Source organism: Protopterus annectens, chromosome 14.part0 (assembly GCF_019279795.1).
Source record: "Protopterus annectens isolate FY-2018-M chromosome 14.part0, PAN1.0, whole genome shotgun sequence".
In the NCBI taxonomy this organism is placed as follows: Eukaryota; Metazoa; Chordata; order Ceratodontiformes; family Protopteridae; genus Protopterus; species Protopterus annectens.
Window position 1 is genome coordinate 656,530,007 of NC_056748.1, and position 22,020 is coordinate 656,552,026.

Genomic DNA, 22,020 nt, shown 5'->3' on the forward strand with positions numbered 1-22,020 from the left:
TTGACATACACCATGTGGTCATTTAAAATTATTTTCCTGCAGTACTTCTAAGCAAGTCTACTCATAATAATGAATTCAGTATCTATATTTGTTAATGACAGTAGATACCTGCAACTTGATGCACACACAGATGCCTATTCAGAACAACTAAGATTTCTGATTTTTCTGTATAGTTAAACAATTGTTGAAATGAAAGGAAAGCGACTCATGCTTTAGCTTTTTAATACTTCAATCATTGTAACACAAAGTAAAGGAATGTGCAATGTTTTTTTTTCTTGCATATCAATGACAAAAAATGCATCTAGCTGCTTTCTAAATGGCACCATAACTGATGCTTTTTACATATAGTATTTTATCTGGATCTTTTGTGGTGGTATTTCAGTAGGTGACATTTAAAGAACTGAAACGTCACATTGAGCTGTTCGAATATGCTCCATTGTACAACACTGTAATCTGCCAGAACTGGTGTTACTTTCACTTGTGATATCACCAAAACAGAAAGCCTGATGAAGGACTCCGATAGCCTGAAAGCAAGGAACTGTAAAACATGTATCACATAACCTCTGTGTTCCAGTAGCTTTGTGTTTTCCAAAATATATTAATCAGTTCTAATGAAGTATTTAATAATATACAAAAGTAGCTATAAAAGCATCTTCTAATTTTAATTGCTGAAAAAACAAATTTGGTAGAATTTAAGCATGACTCTAAATAAGACAATATTTTAATAGCTTTAGCACAGTTGTGTTAATACACTGTGTGTGTATGTGTACAGTATCCTACAAATCAAAACATAACAAATGTCTGAAAATGTTAATCAAGGGAAAATAAAATGATACTCAGAAGAGTGAGGAAAATAAATATGCATATCTCTGAGAGATCACAAGTTTAGAGATAACGGCCAATCTGGCTAGTAATTAAAGAGGTTTTTTTCCCCCAGAGATGTTTTATCCAAATCAGTTTTCAAACTGCCATCATAATTCAATTTCATTTTGTAATTGTTTAATATTACAGTTATGAGTCATGCAGAATAACAACTAAAATATCCTTAAAATAAAGAAACAGTCCTTTTTTATGAGACATTCAGCAGGACAATGCCAGGCCCACTTTCACATTTTTAAATTCTTCAACAAGATCATGTTACATTGTACCACCATATAAGCAATCAAGCATTCAAAAATGTATTATCATATGGAACTTGTAAAGAACCCAGAAACTAGACAAATGCTCGAATGAACATTTATTACATTTTTAAGGCTGCATTTTAGGAAATACTGTCATAACATGAGATTCAGAGACATACTGCGCACTGTGTGAGGTAAGTATGTTCATAGGATCATAGACTCACAGGAGGTTACTAGGCTATTGGCCCTGAGGCCCTTATAAGCCTAGCCAAGAATTTAGCCCATGTTTAGACAAACAAACAAATAAACTCCACCAATATGAGTACAAATGGTCTTTAATTTCAAAAAACACATAACAGAACATTGGTCATTTAAACCAGGGGAGCTATGTGTATTATGCAACAATTGCCACCAAAGTTCTCTACTCTCCAATTGAAGAAGTGTAGTATGACCACCCCTATGCCCTTGTAGTGCTTGTTCCAACACCCTAAATTTAAAGTGGTGGTCTGGATGTTCATTTATATGTTTCGCCAAAGCATTGTTTTCCTTATTTTTACTTGTACAATATTTATGTTCATAAATTCTCTCTCTAACTCTAGAGTGTCTTTTGAAATTAAATAATTTAACTAGATGATAAATATATTATATAATAATTTTGTTTTATGACAATTATATGGTTGTATTAATGTGGAAACCATATAGAGTATTAATGAAGTATAAAATGTTAGAATGTAAATGTATGCAGTTTTTAAAGGTATAATGGCAAGTGCTCTTTAAGAATTGTAAGTGATTTTAATTGCTTTCGGCATGTGATTTTTAAATGTACTTAAGGGAGGGGTGATTTCAGCAAATGTGTCTGAAGACGTTCATGGTTAAGAAGTATAACCCAACAAAAGCACTCATACATTAAGACTTTTTCATAGGATCATAGGAAGTTACTAGGCTATTGGCCTTGAGGCCCTTACAAGCCTAGCCAAGAATTTAGCCCATGTTCCAACAAGTCAGCACCCTATGCCACTGTCCAGCAGGGATGCAGGTGGAATCCCAGGGGTGTATTTTCTGTTTCCCATCCAGTTATCCAGGTTGCGCTTAAAAATGTTTAATGAGGGACTCTGCTTTACATGGAGAGAGAGTCTATCCCATAAAAAGGGTAGTCTCCGGGACACAAATCTGTCCTGCCAATGAGTCCTATTGATGTCACAGACCAGGTTGAGGTCACGTGTGAGGGTTACTCAAGTGGAACTTGATCTGTGCATATGCAGCAGTCCCATCACAGCGGGGTCTGAAATTGCATTGTATGCCAGACAGAAGTCAACTCTGAGCAGTTTGTAGGAGACTGAGTAGAGGGACAGGGCTTTTAGCCTATCTCTGCAGGGTAGATGTTTGAGGCTCTGGATTCTCTGGGTGAAGAACCTCTGAAGTCTCTCCAGCTGCTGCATGTGCTTTGTGAGGTACATGCCAAAAGGGGCATTGTACTCAATAATGGGTCTTATAAGGGAAGAATACATGGATGTTATGACCACCTTGTCCCTGGATGAGATATCCTTACTAATGAGTGGGTGGGTGGGAGGGTGGGAAGATGGTTAAGGTGTTACCTTGCAAACACAAGGTGCAGGGTTTGATTCTCACATGGGGTAATTGGCTATGTTTAAAATGGCCTGCAAGGGCAATTAGCCTAGACTAATCTATGAACCTATGAGATCGGCCATGTAGAAAGCCTTCCGTACAATGGAAGCAATATGGTGGTCAAAAGTCAGACTGCTATCAACCTGGATGCCCAACTACCTCATAACTGATTGCATGCTTAGTACCTTTCTATCAATGTGATCATTTGTGGGGATGTCACTCTCCCCAAAAGGGATGATGATACATTTTTTTTGGCCTTCAGTTTGAAACCATGTTTCTGGCACCAGTCATTGTGTGGGTGAGACCCTCTTGGAGGATGTCCACATCACTAGGAGAATTGATGACAGCAACCAGCTTCCAGTCATCTGTAAATTTGGTCAGCCATAGCCCACTAGGTTTGGCCTGCACCTCTGAGAAGTATATCCCAAGACCGATCACTGGGGTACACCACTTGTTATGGGTCTACTATTTGAGGTGGCTTCCCCTATTCTGACTAGGTGGGTTCTATCAGTGAGCCAGTTTGCTACTCATCTGGTAACATATGGATTGATGCATATTTGAAAGAATTTATCTATTATGCCTGAGTGGGGAATAGTATCAAAGGATTTGGCCAGGTCAAGGTAGGTGGTGTGCACCATCTTACCCTCGTTTATGGCCTTGGTGATTGTTTCAAATAAGTCGACCAAATTTAACAGGCATGACCTCACCTTGACAAAACCAAACTGTGTGGGATCAAGTGTCTGGAGGTTGCTTATGTCCTTGTTTATGAGGTCCATGATAATCTGCTCCATGGCCTTGCAGCAGGCTTGTTAGGCTAATGGGTCTATAAATTTCCTGATTCGGTGGACACTCCACATTTGTGCAAAGGGATGACAGTAGTGGTCCTTCACTCAGCTGGGATGAAGCCAGTACTCCGGCTTTGGTTGAACAGGGTGTTTATTGGTGTTGCAAGTTCCTGCCTGAGTTCATGTAGGATGCAGTCTGGGATGTTATTGGGTCCTATTGGAGGATGTATTTTTTTCCTTTGAGAGGGCAGTGATGACTTGCTCCCTAAGGGGAGGGGGCAGGTACTGGAGACTCCTGCTGCTGTGATCATTTGTATCCATGTTTAGACAAGTCAGCAGCCAAAGCCCCTGTCCAGCAGGGACACAGGTGGAATCCCAGGGGTGTATTTTCTGTTTCCCATCCAGTTATCCAGGTAGCGCTTAAAAAAGGATAATGAGGTACTCTGCGTGACATGGAGTGGGAGTCTACTCCACAAATGGGGGAATCTCTGGGACACAAATCTGCCCCGCCAACAAATCCTATTGAAATCACAGACCAGATTGAGGTCTTGTATAACAGGTTGCTCAAGTGGAGCTTGACTTACAGATATGCAGCAGTCCAATCAAGTCAGGGTCTGAGATTGCTTTGTATGCCAGACAGAGGTCACCTCTGAGGATTCTGTATAAAAATGAGTAAAGGGACAGGGTTTTTAGATGATCTGTGTAGGGTAGCTGCTTAAGGCCCTGAATTTTCCTGGTGAGGAACCTCTGTCTCTCTAGCTCCTGCATGTGCTTTGCGAGGTACATGCCGAAGGGGGTGTTCTACTCAACAATTGGCCTTATAAGGGAAGAATACACGGAGGTTATGACCTCTTTGTCCCTGGATGAGATACCCTTACTTATGAGATAGGCCATGTAGAAAGCTTTCCGTACAATGGAAGCAACATGGTGGTCAAAATTCAGGTTGCTATCAACCTGGGTGCCCAAATCCCTCATCACTGATTATGTACTTAGGACACTGTTATTAATGTGATAATATGTGGGGATGTCATTCTCCCCAAAGGGGATGATGATACATTTTTTGGCATTCAGCTTGAGGACATGTTTCAGGCACCAGTCATTTGTTTGATTGAAACCCTCTTGGAGGACATCCACATCATTTGGGGAACTGATAAATGCTCCCAGCTTGTAGCCATCTGCAAACTTGGTCAGCCATAGCCCACTGCTTTGGCCTGCACCTCAGAGAAACATATCCTGAATAACAGAGGCCCCAAGACCGATCCCTGGGTTACACTGCTGGTTACGGGTCTACTGCTTGTGGTGGCTTCCCCTTTTTTGATGAGGTAGGTTCTCTCAGTAAGCCAGTTTGCTACCCATCTGGCAACATATGGATTGATGCCTAGTTGAGAGAGTCTGCTATGCCTAAGTGGGGAACAGTGTCAAAGGCTTTGGCCAAGTCAAGGTTGGCAGTGTGCACCATCTTCCCCTCATCCGTGGCTTTGATGACTGTCTCAAAGAAGTCAACCACATTTAACAGACATGACCTCCCTTTGACAAAGCCAAACTGTGTATGGTCGAATGTTTGGTGGTTGCCAATGTCCTTATTAATGAGGTCCTTGATAATCTGTTTCATGGCCTTGCAGATCAGGCTAGTTAGGCTGATGGGTCTATAATTTCCTGGATCGGTGGATGCTCCAAGTTTGTGCAAATGGATGACAGTGGTTGTCCTCCACTTGGCTGGGACAAAGCCAGTACTCAGGCTTTGGTGGAATAGGGTGCCTAATGGTGCTGCAAATTCATGCCTGAGTTCATGTAGGATGCAGCCTGGGATGTTATCAGGTCCTATGGATGCTGCATTTGTTGACTTTGAGAGGGCAGTGATGGCATGTTCCTAGAAATAAGGGGTGGGGGCAGGGGATGTCCTGATTTACTGATGGGGGGGGACAGAGGGGAGACATTTTCACTGAATCTGTCAGCCAGTAGATTGGCTATATCTACAGCATGTGTGTATGTGGTGTCCTTGACCACCAGTTCTGAACAGATCTGGGTGCTTCCTTTCAGATTGCAGACGTATGTGAAAAAGGCTTTATGATTGTCTCTAGTAGATGTGGTCAATTTGGACTCGAGGTTGACTTTAGAGGATTTCACTAGTGCTCTTATTTGCTCGTTCAGGCCAAGGAGAGATTGCTTCCAGTTGGGCACCGGCTCCTTCTTGGCCCTGGACAGCAATTGTTTCCTTTTGCTACATAGTTTATTTATTGCAAATGTCCATCAGACAGGTTTACTCTTTCTTGCAGAGGATGATTTTATCCTGTCAGGTATTCCTGATTCCATGCATCTATATAAATGCTTGTATTGTACTTCGGTGTAGATTTGGACATTGGTGCCAGTTCCTACACTGGGGAGGGGGGGGTGTGAAGCTGTTTACACCATCCCTCAGGAGGTTGCAATCAGCTTTAGTGAAGTTTCTTTGTTTGACCCTAGCTAGAGGGGGGTCAGTGACCGCTTTATGGACGGATCTTACCAGGGAGGATGATACTGTAGGGGTGCTGCAGTAGTTACTCATACTGGTTAATACCAAGTCCAAAATATTATCACCTCTTGTGGGGGTATCAACTAGCTGTTCCAAGGCATTTGCACTGATAAAATTGAGGAATCTCTAGGCATTTGTGTTCTGGCATAAGAAGTTTTTCCAGTCTATGGCTGGGTAATTAAAGTCACCCAGGATCAGGGTAAGGATTGAATCTTGATAGATTTGAAGAGGTCCAGACAGGTGGAGTGGGTATCTTGAATCAAATTTGGGGGCCTGCAGCTAGCTATGATTTGAATAGGGGTCATGTCAAAGGTTAACTGCACCTGGAGTGTCTCCTGTGCTTCATACTGTCTGACCAGCCTGGAGGTGTGTGTATGTGTGTCTGTGTGTGTGTGTGTGTGTGTGTGTGTGGGTGTGTCTTTAATATACATTGAAACTCCACCTCCTTTGGCTTTACTGCCCACAGTATGGGGTCTGAATGTATGACAGGATGAGTAATCAGGTAAGGGTGGGGTGCGCTCCGCAGCTTTGAACTAGGTTTCTGTGACTGCACAAATGTCAGCTTCTTCCAAGGTTAAGAATGCTTGCAATGAGTGCAGCTTCATGTTTAGACTCCTAGCTTTTAGCAGCATGACCTTTAATTTGCGTTGTTGAAATTTTTATGCTGGTACTATCAACCTCATGACTTTTCCTAAAAACGGCACTATGGGGAAGGCAAGGACCTTTGTCAGAAGCCTGAAGCCCAAGTGAGACAGATGCAGGCCATCTCTAGCAAAGCATTGTGGTCTGTTGATCATACCTTCCCAGGCTGTCAGGTACTGGATCTCCCTGGAATGACACCAGAAACTAAGCCAATTGTTAAAGTCAATCATTTACTGTTTGCACTGAGGCATAATTTTGGGTGACGGCAGAATGCTGCTTAAGGCTAGTGACATACCTGCCTGGGACACATATTCAGCAAGCTCAATCATGTCTCTCTTCATATAGTGCAGGGAGGTACATCTCAAGTTGTTCATGCCAATATGGACTATGATAGAGTCATAACAGTACCTGTTGTTGAGAGACTTGAGTGCGTGTATGATATGGCAGATTCTGGCACCTGACAATCAACTAACCGTGACATTCTCCTTATCCAGCCTTGTGAGAGGCACATCTGTGTGTCTCACAATGGAGTCTTCTATGATTACTATGTTGAGTTTATGGTTAGGCCTTAGTGGTTGCGAGACACTGGTGTGTGGACTATGCATAGTATGTGGTGTGGAGGGTTGTGGAGTTCTCATGTGTTTTTTGTAGTATTCGGGCTGGTAATGTTGTTATTGTACTGTAGGGGCGCTGTAGGGAATTCAACATGTAATGTTGGCTCTGTATTCTCTGGTAACTTGTTGGTTCCGGTGTATGCATGACTTGCAAAAGTTGTGAGCATGTAGCATAGGTGCGCACCTGGAGGCTCTTAATAAAGAAAGGCCTTACAACTCCAGAAACCGTGTGGTCTCCTTATTTCCCAGGATATAACATATTGGCGACGAGGATGGGATGCCTCTGAGTCCGCTGCGAGTGAAAACGGTGGGGTGCAGTTAATGTCGGACGACGAAGAGACTGGGCCTGCCGGAGTGATGTCTGGTTCCATGTTGGGGTCACTGGTTGCATACGACTGTCAGACACAGACCTGGGAGGAGTATTGTGAAGTGTTGGAACATTTTTTTGAGGCAAACCAGATAATGGAAGCGGGCCGGAAGCGAGCCATATTGCTGAGCTCGGTGGGCAGCAAGACGTACAGTCTGATGAGGAACTTATTGAGTCCGGATAAACCGGGGGACAAATCGTTCACGGAGTTGACGAGCTTGCTTCAGTCACATTATAACCCGAAGCCGAGTGCAATATTCCAGAGGTTCAAGTTAAATTCAAGGACTAGAATGGCCAATGAAACGGTAACGGAGTATGTCGCAGTGCTGAGGGAACTGGCACAACATTGTAATTATGGGGACAGACTGACAGAAATGCTACGAGATAGGCTCGTATGTGGCATTGCAGATGACCGCATACAACGCAGATTGTTAGCGGAGCCTGAGTTGTCGTTTGAAAAGGCCTTGAAGTTGGCACAGGCTATAGAGACAGCGAATAAAGACATTCGTGATTTACAACTAAGAACCATTGAAGGGGTGGGGAGCAGGAGTGCTACCCCTCTGCCAGTGCATAAAGTGGTCATGGAGCATAAATCACAAGGGAAGTCTGGTCAGTATGCTTGTTACAGGTGTGGAGGTGAACATCTGTCACGGAACTGTCGTTTTTTAAGTGAAAAATGTCATGCTTGCGGAAAAAAGGGCCATGTGAAGAAAATGTGCCGCTCAACGCCCTCTCGGGACCAGCCGAAAAAGGGGGAGGAAAAGAGCAGTATAATGGTCAGAAAGGGAAACCGAAAAATAAAACGGCAGTATGCACACCACATGCGTGAAGGTACAGATCAACAAACCAGGGCAGAAGAGGAAGTGTTTACTATGTTTAACATGAAAGAGGCCAGGTGGGAAAGAGTTGATCCCATTAAAACCCAGGTGGACTTAAATGGTAAAATGGTGCAGTTTGAAGTGGATACGGGGTGTAGTGTAACAGTTCTGTCAAAGGCTGAGTATGGGAAGTTATGGCCCAGAGAAGCTCCGGAGCTGCAGGACTGTTCAGTGACTTTGAGAACATATACCGGTGAAATAGTTCCCACATTGGGGATGGTGAAAGTGACTGTGAAATATAAAGACGAAGTCAAACAGTTGCCAGTCATGGTGGTAGCAGGTAAGGGACCAAACCTGTTAGGCCGGGCGTGGTTAAAGGTGCTGGACATGGGCTGTCTACAGCTCCATAAAGTAGAACAGCATGGGCTGACCTTGCAAGAGGTGATGGAGAACAACGAAGAAGTTTTCAAAGAGGAACTGGGGACCTGGAGGGGTCCACCAGCAAAAATACACGTGAAAGAAAACGTAACGCCAAGATTTTACAAACCCCGACCCGTACCATACGCAATGAAGAAGAAAGTTGAGTTTGAGTTGGAGCGACTCACTAAGCAAGGCATAATCGAACCAGTAAAGTTTGCGGAATGGGCCGCACCAATTGTTCCCGTATTAAAGCCAGATGGTACTGTACGCATATGTGGTGACTACAAGTTAACAGTGAACCAAGTCTCGAAGCTGGAGCAGTATCCCTTGCCAAAGGTGGAGGATGTGTTTGAAAAGCTGTCGGGAGGTGAAAGGTTTAGTAAACTGGACCTCAGTCAGGCATATCAACAAGTAGTGCTGGAAGAAGGGTCAAAGTCATATGTCACCCTTAACACACACAAAGGTTTGTTCCAAGTCAATCGTTTACCCTTTGGTGTTTCCTCTAGTCCAGCTATTTTCCAGAGAATAATGGAGGGACTGGTGGCAGGAATTCCGAAGGTGGCTGTGTATTTAGACGACATCCTGTTGACGGGTAGGAACATTCAAGAGCATCTGGAGACACTGAACGAGGTGCTGAGACGACTGCGAGAGGCAGGTCTGAGGGTGAAGCGGAGTAAATGTGCTTTCATGGCAAAGGAAGCAGAGTTCCTGGGTTACAAGGTGGATGCATCGGGCCTACACCCCCTCCCAAACAAGGTGAAAGCCATTCAACAGGCACCAGCACCCACAAATGTTACAGAGCTGAAAGCCTATTTAGGCTTACTCAACTATTATAACAGGTTCCTGCCAAATCTGTCAACGCTGTTAGCTCCTTTACATAAGCTATTAAGGAAGGAGGCTCAGTGGTCGTGGCACAAGGAACAGGACAGAGCGTTTGAACAGTCAAAGGAACTAATGCAGTCTTCAGAGGTTTTGGTGCACTACGATAGTCACAAGGACTTAGTTTTGTCATGTGATGCCTCACCTTATGGGTTAGGGGCTGTGCTGGCACACCGGATGCCAGATGGACAAGAAAGACCCATTGGGTTCATGTCACGAACTTTAACACCAGCGGAGTCAAACTATTCCCAGCCAGATAAAGAGGGTTTGGCTGTAATGTTTGGAATTAAGCGGTTTCACAAATACCTCTATGGCAGGAAGTTTACTATTTGCACCGATCATAAGCCTTTGTTGTCACTGTTCAACGAGATGAAAGCAGTGCCGCAGATGGTTTCTCCCCGCATTCAGAGATGGGCTGTAAAATTGAGAGCTTATGAATACGAGATTGTTTATAAGCCCGGGAAACACCATAGTAATGCGGACGCGTTGAGCCGTCTGCCGCTACCGGGGCATCTCCAGGAAGAGGAAGCGGAGGACCGAGTTTTGATGATGGAGGACATCACGTTGGTGTCTGCCAGGGAACTGAGTGAATGGACACGCAAAGACCCGGTGCTAGCTAGAGTGTTTCAGTGGGTCCAGCAAGGCTGGCCAGTCCAACAAACGGATCCAGTTTTTCGGCCTTATGAGGTGAGGAAAACAAAGCTGAGTGTGCAAGCTGGATGCGTATTGTGGGGGGCACGAGTGATAATTCCGTCCCCAGGAAGACGGGCACTTTTACAGCAGTTGCACCACGGTCATGTGGGCATCACCCGAATGAAGGCCTTAGCCCGAAGTTATTTCTGGTGGCCCAAGTTGGACCACGATATTGAAGTCACTGTGAATGAGTGTAAAACATGTCAACAACATCGCAACTTGCCTGTGGCGGCGCCACTACACCCATGGGAGTGGCCGAGTAGACCATGGCAGAGACTTCATATAGATTATGCCGGGCCTTTTATGGGGGCAATGTTTTTGATAATCATGGATGCTCATTCTAAATGGATGGATGCCTATCCAGTCAAAACACCCACTTCCATCATTACCATTGAATGCTTGAGGAAGAGTTTCAGTAGCCAAGGACTACCAGAGACTATTGTATCAGATAATGCTTCATGTTTCACGAGTGAAGAGTTCAAGGGGTTTCTGAAAAAAAATGGCATCGTACACATCACATCAGCACCTTACCATGCAGCTTCAAATGGTTGTGCTGAAAGGGCTGTTCAGACTTTTAAAGCAATGATGAAAAAGTCCGGAGAAGGAAGTATGGCAGCAAAAGTGTCAAGAGTGTTATTCAACTACCGTATTACACCCCAGTCTACCACGGGCTTGTCACCTGCCGAGATGTTGCAAGGACGGAGATTAAGATCTGCATTGGATCTGGTGCATCCAAACGTCCGAGCTAAGGTAGAGAGGACCCAGTGGAGGCAAAAAGAATGTCATGATCGACGACGGAGAGAGAGAAGTTTTCTGGAGGGAGATGCAGTGATGACGCGAAATTTCAGTTATGGACCTAAATGGATTCCAGGGTTCATTGTCAAGAGTACAGGTCCATTATCGTACCAGGTGAGGTTGAATGGAGATTTTTTGGTGAGGAGACATGTAGACCAGATTCTGCGGAGCGAACAGAAGAAGGACTCCACGGAACTGCCAGCCCCGGAAATACCGTTAATTTCAGAACAAGGGCTCGCAGCGGCAGGAGGATCGCCAATCGTGGGGCCAAAGGGAGACCGCCGGGATGCGGAAGGAGAGGTTCCCGAGGGTCCAACCGTTCCAGATGGACACACCGGTACCTGAGGTGGTAACTGTGACACCGGAGTCACCTAGGGTGGTACCATTGCGCCGTTCTAAGCGTGTGCTGGTTAAACCTAGTTACTTGAAGGACTATCAATGTTAAAAAGTGCATGTATAGATTACAAGAACAACATAGCTCGATTGTATGGTAACCAGTTAATAACTAGCCAGTTATTTAGAAAGTAAGTGACTAAATGGATTGCTTTGGACTTGCTCCCTAGTTTTTCTTATGTAGAGGATTGTGTCATAGCTTAAGAGGGGAGGAATGTAGTATTCGGGCTGGTAATGTTGTTATTGTACTGTAGGGGCGCTGTGGGGAATTCAACATGTAATGTTGGCTCTGTATTCTCTGGTAACTTGTTGGTTCCGGTGTATGCATGACTTGCAGAAGTTGTGAGCATGTAGCATAGGTGCGCACCTGGAGGCTCTTAATAAAGAAAGGCCTTACAACTCCAGAAACCGTGTGGTCTCCTTATTTCCCAGGATATAACATTTTTGCCTCTGAGTTCTCCTTTGTTTGGGTTTGTTTTTGTTGAGAACCTCCACATATGTGGGTGTGTGTTGTGTAGCTGTGGGTAGTGTTTGAGGTGTAGTGATTGTATTGACAACTTTCTCAGTGCCAGAGGTAAAAGAAAAACTGTAAATATTGACATATTTATTTAACATTTGCAAACTGGGTGAGTGGGCTGCCCCAAAGACAGCTTTTAGACAAGATTCACTCAATGGGTAAATAGAGAATGCAGAAAATAACAGGTAGTTCAAAAATCAGAATAAATACAAACATCCTCAGAGCTATAAACATTTCAAAACTATATACAAAGTAATGTAAATAAAAAGTAAATGTTGTAATGGTAAAAATTATTTGCATACTAAAAGAATAATGTAAACAAAGGTTAATTAGCATGCATGAGGGAAATAATCAAATACACAAAGCATGTAGTTCAAATAATCAGAGAATGCTGACAATGACGAGGAAACAGGAAGACATGATGTCATATACTATGTGTGTGTGTGCTCTACATGGACAGGCTCCTGTGATATGGATCCAGTTACAGAAAATAATTAAGACAGTTGTGTGTGTGTGTGTGTGTGTGTGTGTGTGTGTGTGTGTGTGTGTGTGTGTGTGTGTGTGTGTGTGTAACAGTAGAGAAATACATTTACGCAGAGCAAATCTTAAAGAAATACATTTATGCAGACCAAATCTTAAAAACATACACTATATATTAAGATATTATTACTATAAAAAAAAGCTTATCTGGTTAGGTAATGACATTTAGATACACTTTTAGAAATACAATAGTGTATACTGACAACTGCCCAAAAGGATTTAAGAATGTTTTTAGGAGAAAAAAACAGATGTTTGGGGAAATTATTGGGCACAGCTAAATAAGATTCAGTTTGCTGCACATACTATAACAAGTGAAATTTTGTCTGCCTTCCCAGAGACCTGCTGATGACAAAAAAAAAAAATCTGAAATATAGTGAGCCATGACAATGCAGTTTTCACTCTTTAGGAAACAAACTCTTGGAACTCAAGCTTGCATTCTGATCCTGTAACAGATCATCTCTTTAACTTAATCATTTAATCTACGGGAACAACAAATGGACCACACTACTTGCATCTTTTTACAGTCATCTCCATATAATGGTGCACCTTGACCTTGCTGACCCATTCACAGTGTGCAAACTGTCCACAACAATTTACTTACATCAGATTTATGAAAACAATGCATCCTTTCTTTCATAACCAAAGACAGAGAGAAGTAGGGGTCACTCCAAACACCCTCCATGCCACATAAATATAACCTACTCTGAGTTAGGAGGTCCTCAAGCAGACCACATGTGTCCGAAGGCACTTCTGACTTCAGAAAGGTCTGGTGAAATATTTTCATACAATGCCACTTTGTCACATAAGACAAGAGGCAACCGTTGCATTTCCATATCAGTGTCCACTACGAAAGATGTACGACACATGAAAGGAACTAAGTTTTACTTTTACTTCAGTAATACAGGGCTCCGTCTGCCTTTCATGCTTTTCTTGGAAATCAAAGCAGGTATCAACACAAGGTAGAATTTTGAAAGCTCTACAGCACACTAAATCCATAAGTGCTTCAAGTACATACGGTGTGTGTACCATTCTGTGCACCATTTAGAGATGAATATCAGTGAGCCCATACCACGCAGAGGTACCCATGTTATGCAGTTAAGCTGCAGCAGCCTTGATGCAGGTTTACGCTGTGCCCCTTTGCCATGACACCATCAGAACAACATATGCTGCCACTGTCCACAGTAATGTATTCCCAAGGATATGCACTGGTATGTGTTTCACACCACAAATTACAGTGCCACAGTCAATATGTACAGTGGCTGTGGTATAGATGAAGTAACTCCATTCATTTGCTCACATAACAAATTTTGAACTCTTCATACACATTTATTTATGTCTTCCTTTAAGTTATAACTGTTGGGTGATGAAACACCCCACTTCCTTACATATAACTGATGAGCAACGCTGACAGCAGTTAGCATACACAGCTGTGGCACAAAATACCCTGCCCATGTATGGCGCAAGCTTAAGACTATAGCAGGTACACAATTCAATCTGCAAAACCTATGCCCTCATGTATGTTGATCACTGTGTGATACCTCATTCCCACATGTACACTCAGTATTGTAAGATACTCCATTCCCTCATGTAAAATGAGCACTGTGTGACACCCCATTCCCTCATGTACACCAAGTACTGTGTGATACCCCATTCCCTCATGTACACTGAGAACAGTGCGACACCCCACTCCCAGCCCGTATTGTACACTGAGCACTGTGAAGTGCTCCATTCCCTCATATACCCTTTTAACTGACTGATACTCCATCCACTCTTGTACACTGAGCACAGTGTGATACCCCATCACACAGTAAATGACGCATATGCACTAAGGACTAGGAGGTACTCCATTCCACAGTGAATGATTCAGACACAGGGGATTGTTAACATACCTCATTGTCTGTCAGAGCAGATTACATTTGCATCTCAATTTTACTAGTGATTGGTTGCTGATATCTCTGCTTGCCTGAAGGTGACAAAATGCCAAGTTATATGGAACAGGCAGGTATAACACATTCTCTGGCACACTAGCATCATCATAGTATTAATGGAAGCACCAGTGGACATCATTGTAACATGCCTGCAAAAATGTAACTGAGCAAGGACTTGTGACAATGTATGCAGATATAAGTGTGTGTGTGTGCGTGTGTGTGAGAAGTCTGTAACATCAGTAAAGAGCTATGTTACCAGAGGAACTGCCAGTGCTTTTCCCCTTATTTTACAGTACAGCTGAAGCCTGCAGTCTCTATCACAGGTTACAGCACTGCTGAAAGACTCTTCCTTCCCTCTGGAATAGGTAAACCATCCAGATGCCACTTGTTCCAATCTTCCAGGCTGTCTACTTTAGCTGAAGAGTCAGTGCTTGGGTTAATATAGAATAAATATAGATCTGATGTGTGATGCATGAAATATGTTGTTCTAATGATTCATGAAATAAGTTTTGTGATGAGTGGCATAGCCATAACTCATAAACCCATTCCCTTAATCTTAATACACAACATGTTTAATGCATCATTCAGACTACACAACCACATACATCAATCCATTTTCAGTTATAATAGAGTAGCATTTCCCACTGACTTTAGAAGGCTATTTGTCTAGTGAGTAGGGGTTTAGATAATCTACATATTCTTATATGAAAATAGCATCTTGGGAATGAATTTTAAATTGATTTACTTATTGTATGGCGATCAATCATTTATTTGATGTACTTCAATAGTTCACCATAAGTCATATTATTATTTTTTAATGTTATAGTTTATCTGTAGTCTGTATTTTAAATTAAACAGATATAATTCAGTAATATCATTTTCCAATTACATCTCTACATTTTTTTATTTTATTTAATTATTTCATTTTAACATTTCATGGACTAAAAATAATTAATTTAGTTTCTCTAAGAAGCTGCTTTAGATGAGTAATGTTGTTCCTGAGATGATCTTTGTATGTGTAATGTGCATGTATAGTTTAAATTTTGAGAAAAGGAAGTACAGTCTGTTTCAGTTTCTTATTTTTTATTTTATTTTTCTAAGTTAAATTAAGTGCATATTTGGACTTAGGAATGTTTTTTGTAGGTAGGCTACGATGCTTTTCAGAGGATGTTATTCTCTCTCTCTCTGACTTCTATGTGCAGTATATAAACATTTACATCCTCTTTTATTAAGTGACTAGGTTCAGGACTAGTATTCTAAGGCAAACTAATTACAACACGGAGTGCACAAATGGAGAAGGAGAAACACAACACTGATATAAAAAATTTAAACTGCATTATAATCCCTCCTTGCAATGATATGTTAAACCAAGGCCCCATTTGTCAGAACAGGTGATAGCACAGGGTAATGTAAAAGATCCTGGAGCACTTATCAAAATAAAGAATAGGAAAGCTTTATTAACACGCACATTCATTTATACCATAAGAATATGGTAAATCCATTATTTGTACTCTCATAGTCATACTTAAAATTAAAATTATTTACATGTTATCAACACAAAAGATTTTACTAATTGCATTTCTTTTATATGTAACCCGTAACCCCCATCCCTTTCTTCCACAACCATTTTATGTCAGCTTACATATAACAAGAAAAAGGAATAGGATGATGCAATAAATTGTCATCTTTTTTTCCATGTGACCCGTATTGTCCCATTATCAATCTATCCCATTTATCATATAAAATTAACATTTTTTGTTTGTTACTGTACTTTTGTTGCATCTCTCACCACTGACTTACTATATTTTCATACTTAATATAAACAAAAAAGAAAACAGAGGTGCAGAGCCACATTCACAGCCCAATAATCAAGCAATAGTATACCGTTGAATATCGTTGAAAATTTATTAAATTTTCAACGATATTCAATGATATACTATTGCTTGATTATTGGGCTGTGAATGTGGCACTGCACCTCTGTTTTCTTTTTTGTTTATATTGAGTTTGTTTTGTGAATTTTCGGCATATTTTCATACTTACCAAAAGTCACTTCCAAAATCTTTATTTGCTGTCTTCTGAAATATATTCTTTTTTATCTATCTAAATCTCTTCTGCTTCATTTTGTTTAACAGCAGACCAGCTTTTTAACAGCCTCCTGATCTTTATTAAAATCACACTTATCCACCCCATGTTTCTGGTTATTAGAACTAAATCTGTGTATGTCATACATATCGGTAATATAACATTTCCCTCCATCTCCTATACATTCATTACTAATACAAATAAGCGCATACTCATTGGCTTCCCTATTTTACTCCTCTCTGAATGCTTATTTTTTCCCATCTATCCATTTATCATAACTTGTACCCATGAAGTTTCATATTTCTTTTTTTTTTTACTTTACTGTTTTTTCTCCTTTATTATATGCCTCTAAAATGTGTCACACTGCATCATGGCTCACTTTATCAAAGGCATTAGCTACATCACATGCTATCAGTTTTACTTCTTGGTTTTCTTTCATTTTCATCTCATCTTCTTCTTTCACTATAATTAATACTTATTTCAACTCTCTTCCTTTAATACCATAAATCCATTTATCCAATATTGTACCCATCCTTTTCTGTAGTATTTTCATAAATATTTTATAGTCAGTATTCTCTAATGTTATAGGCCTCCAAATGTTTTATATATTTTCTTTAATCCTTTTTCTATATAAATTTTATCACTTTACCACTTCTTCTTTCATTATACCTTCCGTCATCCATTAATTTAATAAAAAATAAACTTCTCTTTCATCTTTATTCATAGCTTTTGCCATCCAACCCTAGTGCTGATTCATTCTTACCTTCTTTTACCTCCTACTCTATTTCTTCTACTGCTAAATAATTTTTCTATAAAATTCTTCAGTTATTCAAAATGTTTTCACTTTCTTTTCTTCCTATTTCTTCATTTCATACATCTTCTCTACAAAGTTCTCTACCACCTCTATACTATTTTATTTGCATTTTATGCATCCTTTACCATCTAAGATGACATTCACCCGTCTATACAATATCATTTTACTTTTTCTCTATTCCATTCATACATTTATTTTTTCCTATTTCACTATTTTCCTTGTTCTAGCTCTAACTCATAATTCCATAAAATGTCCTTATATTTCATCTTATTTTTTTACTTTTTTTTTCCACTTCTAAATGCATTTTTATACTTCTGCTTATATACTGCCTAGCACTGTCTCCATTTTTTATGAAATGGTCTCATTTTTTTCTACTTCCAAATATATTTTTTTCTTCTTCTGCTTATTACACTGATCACCACTGTCTCCATTTTTATAATAAAATGATCTTATTGTCGTATGAACTTTCCATAATATTTTTCTCCATTATCATTTCTTCCTCCTTTTCTAAATATGCAATTAATCTCTATACCCCTCTTCCTCCTTTGATTACTTTGCTGTCTTCCCCTGTTCTTTCTCATACTGCTCTATAATCTGAAAACTCTGCCTGCTGCTATTTCTTTCATGTTTTAAGACTAAAATATATAATCAATTTCAGTATTAAAAATCCTACTTATGTCCATTCTGTCCTGCTTTTAAACCTTCATGTTATTAATTCCATTATTAACTTATTATGTTATTTTTTCCATTTTCTTTCCTCGGGTTACAGTTATAAATCTTCTGCCAAGACTATTAACATATTTACTAACACATTTTTAATTTCAAACTGTTATCTTTCAGTCATATTAGCATATGCATAAATTACTATTAATCTTATAATTTTTTCTTATTCTCATATCACATATCACCACCCTTCCCATTGCTACTAGTGTTACATCTAGAATTCTTTTTTCTTCATTTTTTATAAGAATTCCTATTCAAGAACATCTCATTTTCTACTAACCAAACAATTTGACACCTCTGTACTGCTTGTATTCTTTGCATTTTTTTCTTGTTACATCTGATATCTAGTAAGCAAAAATACATTTTTATTTTTTATACAATTTCATCAACAGCAAACCGCATTTAATGCTAAAATTTCTATATCATCCTTTTCCTTTTTTGTGTTTTACTTCCAGATCTTATTTTGCTATTCTTTCTCCTAAACCTAGGACCAACAGATTTTTCACTATCTTGTTCCATCTCCATTTCTCTCACTCTTTTTCTTCACTTTCTAAAATTGCAAATGTGTTCTTGTCCTGTATATTAACAGTCTCAGTTTGAGCTATTTCCTCTCTACCATTTCATTGTTACCCTTTCTTCAGTATTCCCTTCCCCCATAACACCTTCTCTATAAGCATTTTCTGTTGGAATATTTACTACTGTTCGTCTTTCTTCTGAGCATTCCTCTTCATCTACTCTTTCCTTTTCTAATATGGGACAGTCAAACCAGAAGTGTCCAAATTGCTTACATTTTCTACAAACAGGCTTAACTTTGTTTACTATATGTCCCTGTCCCCACATTGGCCACACCCTTGTCTTGCATTATATGATTTTCATCCCTACACTTAGATCTGAAAATATTACAGACATGATGTATATCATTTGCATAAGTGAAGACATATCTGTTGAAATTTGCTTGCTGAGGACCCTCAATGCATCTAGTAAGACGTTGTCTATGCATAAAGAACGGCCTTCCAGTAGTATCTCTTAAAGACTATACATAGTTCTCTGAAAGAATTTCAGTTGTTTTAGAGCCCCCAGGGCCAGTGTTAGCATTTTGGGGGCCCCCTAGGCACTTCCATCAGAGTATCACCCTGTCACGGTCTGCCACCCCTTCAAAACACCCTTTTAGTTCATGCTGCAAACTTTTAGGAATACTATGTACAGAATGACCTGTAGCTATAATGCTCTTAAAGTACAGCAGGTCTATGTACCACACTGTGTTCGCCTATCTCAGAGAGACATTCACAATTACTGGTATTTTAGTTACAACAGTGATACATTATAACAAGTCTATGTATGGGTGTGGACTTAGGTGAAATGCTATCTATATACTCTAAAGTGTATTTTAGTTTTTTTTTTCTTTTTACATAATCTTTTCATCCAGTGATGGCTTGAAAAGAAATTATGATTAAGGAAAGAAATTCATAGTTGCTGTTCAACATTAGTTTTCCTTGCATCCTTTCAACTCACCTTTCCTGATAAAGACAGTACGGTAATAACCATTTAGGAAATAAGCCAGGGTCCAAGAAGCCACAGTATTATAGGTGATCCAGGATGCATTTTAGAGCATTTTTTCAATCTTTTAATTCAATGGTGTCCTAAACAAAAACCATGGGTAAGAAAAGAATTTCAGTCTATTTTTTTATTTCAAGGAAGACACAAGTTGCACCCAAGGCTTAATATTCAAAGATGACAAAATAGTAGACTACAGCAAACTAACCAGTTATTTGTTGTCTGGATACATAGGTCCAATCTGGGAATATGGTCTGCCACCCTAATCCCCCCCCAAAAAAAGTTACTGTCTATGCATCCCTCTGGTGTTAGACTGGGATGAAAGCAGAGGTTCAAACTGTCACAGTCATGTGTTTCAAGTTAGTGCTGGCATACATATACATAGCATGCCTCCTCACTTCTCAACCCTACCCATCAAAGGCAGCTACCTGTATACATGCCTGATGTGAAACTGAAAAAATAATGATTACAGTAATGTATTCCACTTTGTTTCTCCTAAACAGTACACTGCCCTACACAAGCTATAGTAACCTTCTTTGTACATCTCTGAGGTCTGTGAGAAAAGTAATGAAACAATGACCACACTGTCCTTAGTCCAAACAAAAACTGTAATGACCTCATGTGCAAACCTCTATGGATTTACTGTAATGAAAAGTAAAGAAGTAACCACAACCCCCCCCCCCCCCATAACATAAACCAACTTCCTGTACACTCACATCTGAACAGGGCTGGTTTTAGAATGAGTGCAGTTGGGAACACAGGCCATTATCAACTTTATCCTAACAGGGCCAGCCCTGTTCAGGTTAAAGACTGTAGTCAGAAAATTAATACATTTTTTCTCATATTTCTCCAACCAGCAACAGCTTTTGTGGGGCTCTCACACAGTCAAGATGATTAAGGGAGCATCCTGTATCAATTTATATAGTCTAGGGAGGGGAGGCCACCAGACTCCTTGAAGAGTGAAGTGTTTGAATCTTCTGTGATATATTTTATGCATTACTTTTGAAATATAATTACTTGTTCACTACATTTTTCACTGATACCCAGAAGAATGTGTACAAGTCCTGGCATTATTATGTGTATGCAGAGATAACAATCAGTAATACTTTTTACAAACACACACAAAAGCCATAGCAATACTAGTTTTGTACTGATTTCAGCAAATAGCAATACATTGTCCAGCACTGATACTGTCACACTAAATCAGTGAATGCTGTTTAGCAAGTGTCAAACAGCACCAGGGTAAGTCACTTTTACTTAACTTAGTGAGGGGGGTAATGCACTGTTTCTGATTACACAGACCTTCCTTGATTTTGCTTATAATTTCGATCTGTCCTTCATAAAAAGTTTAATTTGCAAATAAATCATTCAGGGATACAGACAGTCAATAATTCCACGTATCAGAGGTTTATACTTCTTATTGTCCAAAAAATGCATGTTTATGCAAAATGTGTTGCTCTATTAACTTTTTTAAGTGAATTAGAGTAATACTTACATGTTCCTGATTTTAAGCCTTTGTTCTGCTATTATGTTTGTATTATGCTGAATTCTTCTGCAAAATAGTTGTGAGTTGTAGTATCTGTTGTTCTACTAGTATGTATAAAACTCCCTGAAAAAAAACATCCCTGAAGATCAGAATCATCAGCTCTTCTTAAAATACAAGGTTTGCACTCAAGTTACTCTGGCCTGGTGATCTCTCTACTGTTTACCTTGCTTATGTTCATTACCAGCTTTATTCTAACATGGTCATACCAGAGCCCTGTTCAAGTTAAAGAGCATAATCAAGAAATTAATACATTTTTTCCTCATTTTTCCTATCCATCAGCTGCTTTTGTGGGGCCCCCACACAGTCGAGGATGATTAAGGGGCCCCCTTGCGGCCACAGGTATTGCAAGTATTTAAACCTGGCTATGTTGTTGGTTTTAGTGGAGACAATATCCACCAATCAATGTTTAACTAAGCCAGAGGCACTATGGCAGTGGTAAAATATTTAATGGGATTGTGAAGCCTGTTACTTGATAAAACACTGTTACAATAACCAGAGATAGCTTTGAATTTTAAAGGCAATATTAATAATTTAGAGTTATTACCCACCTGGTTTATTAAGTATACGCAATTGCTGTACTAGCTTTTGTTAGTTTGACAGACATGTTACATGATATCAAGATAAATAACTTGCTGTAGTTGGGGCCCCAGC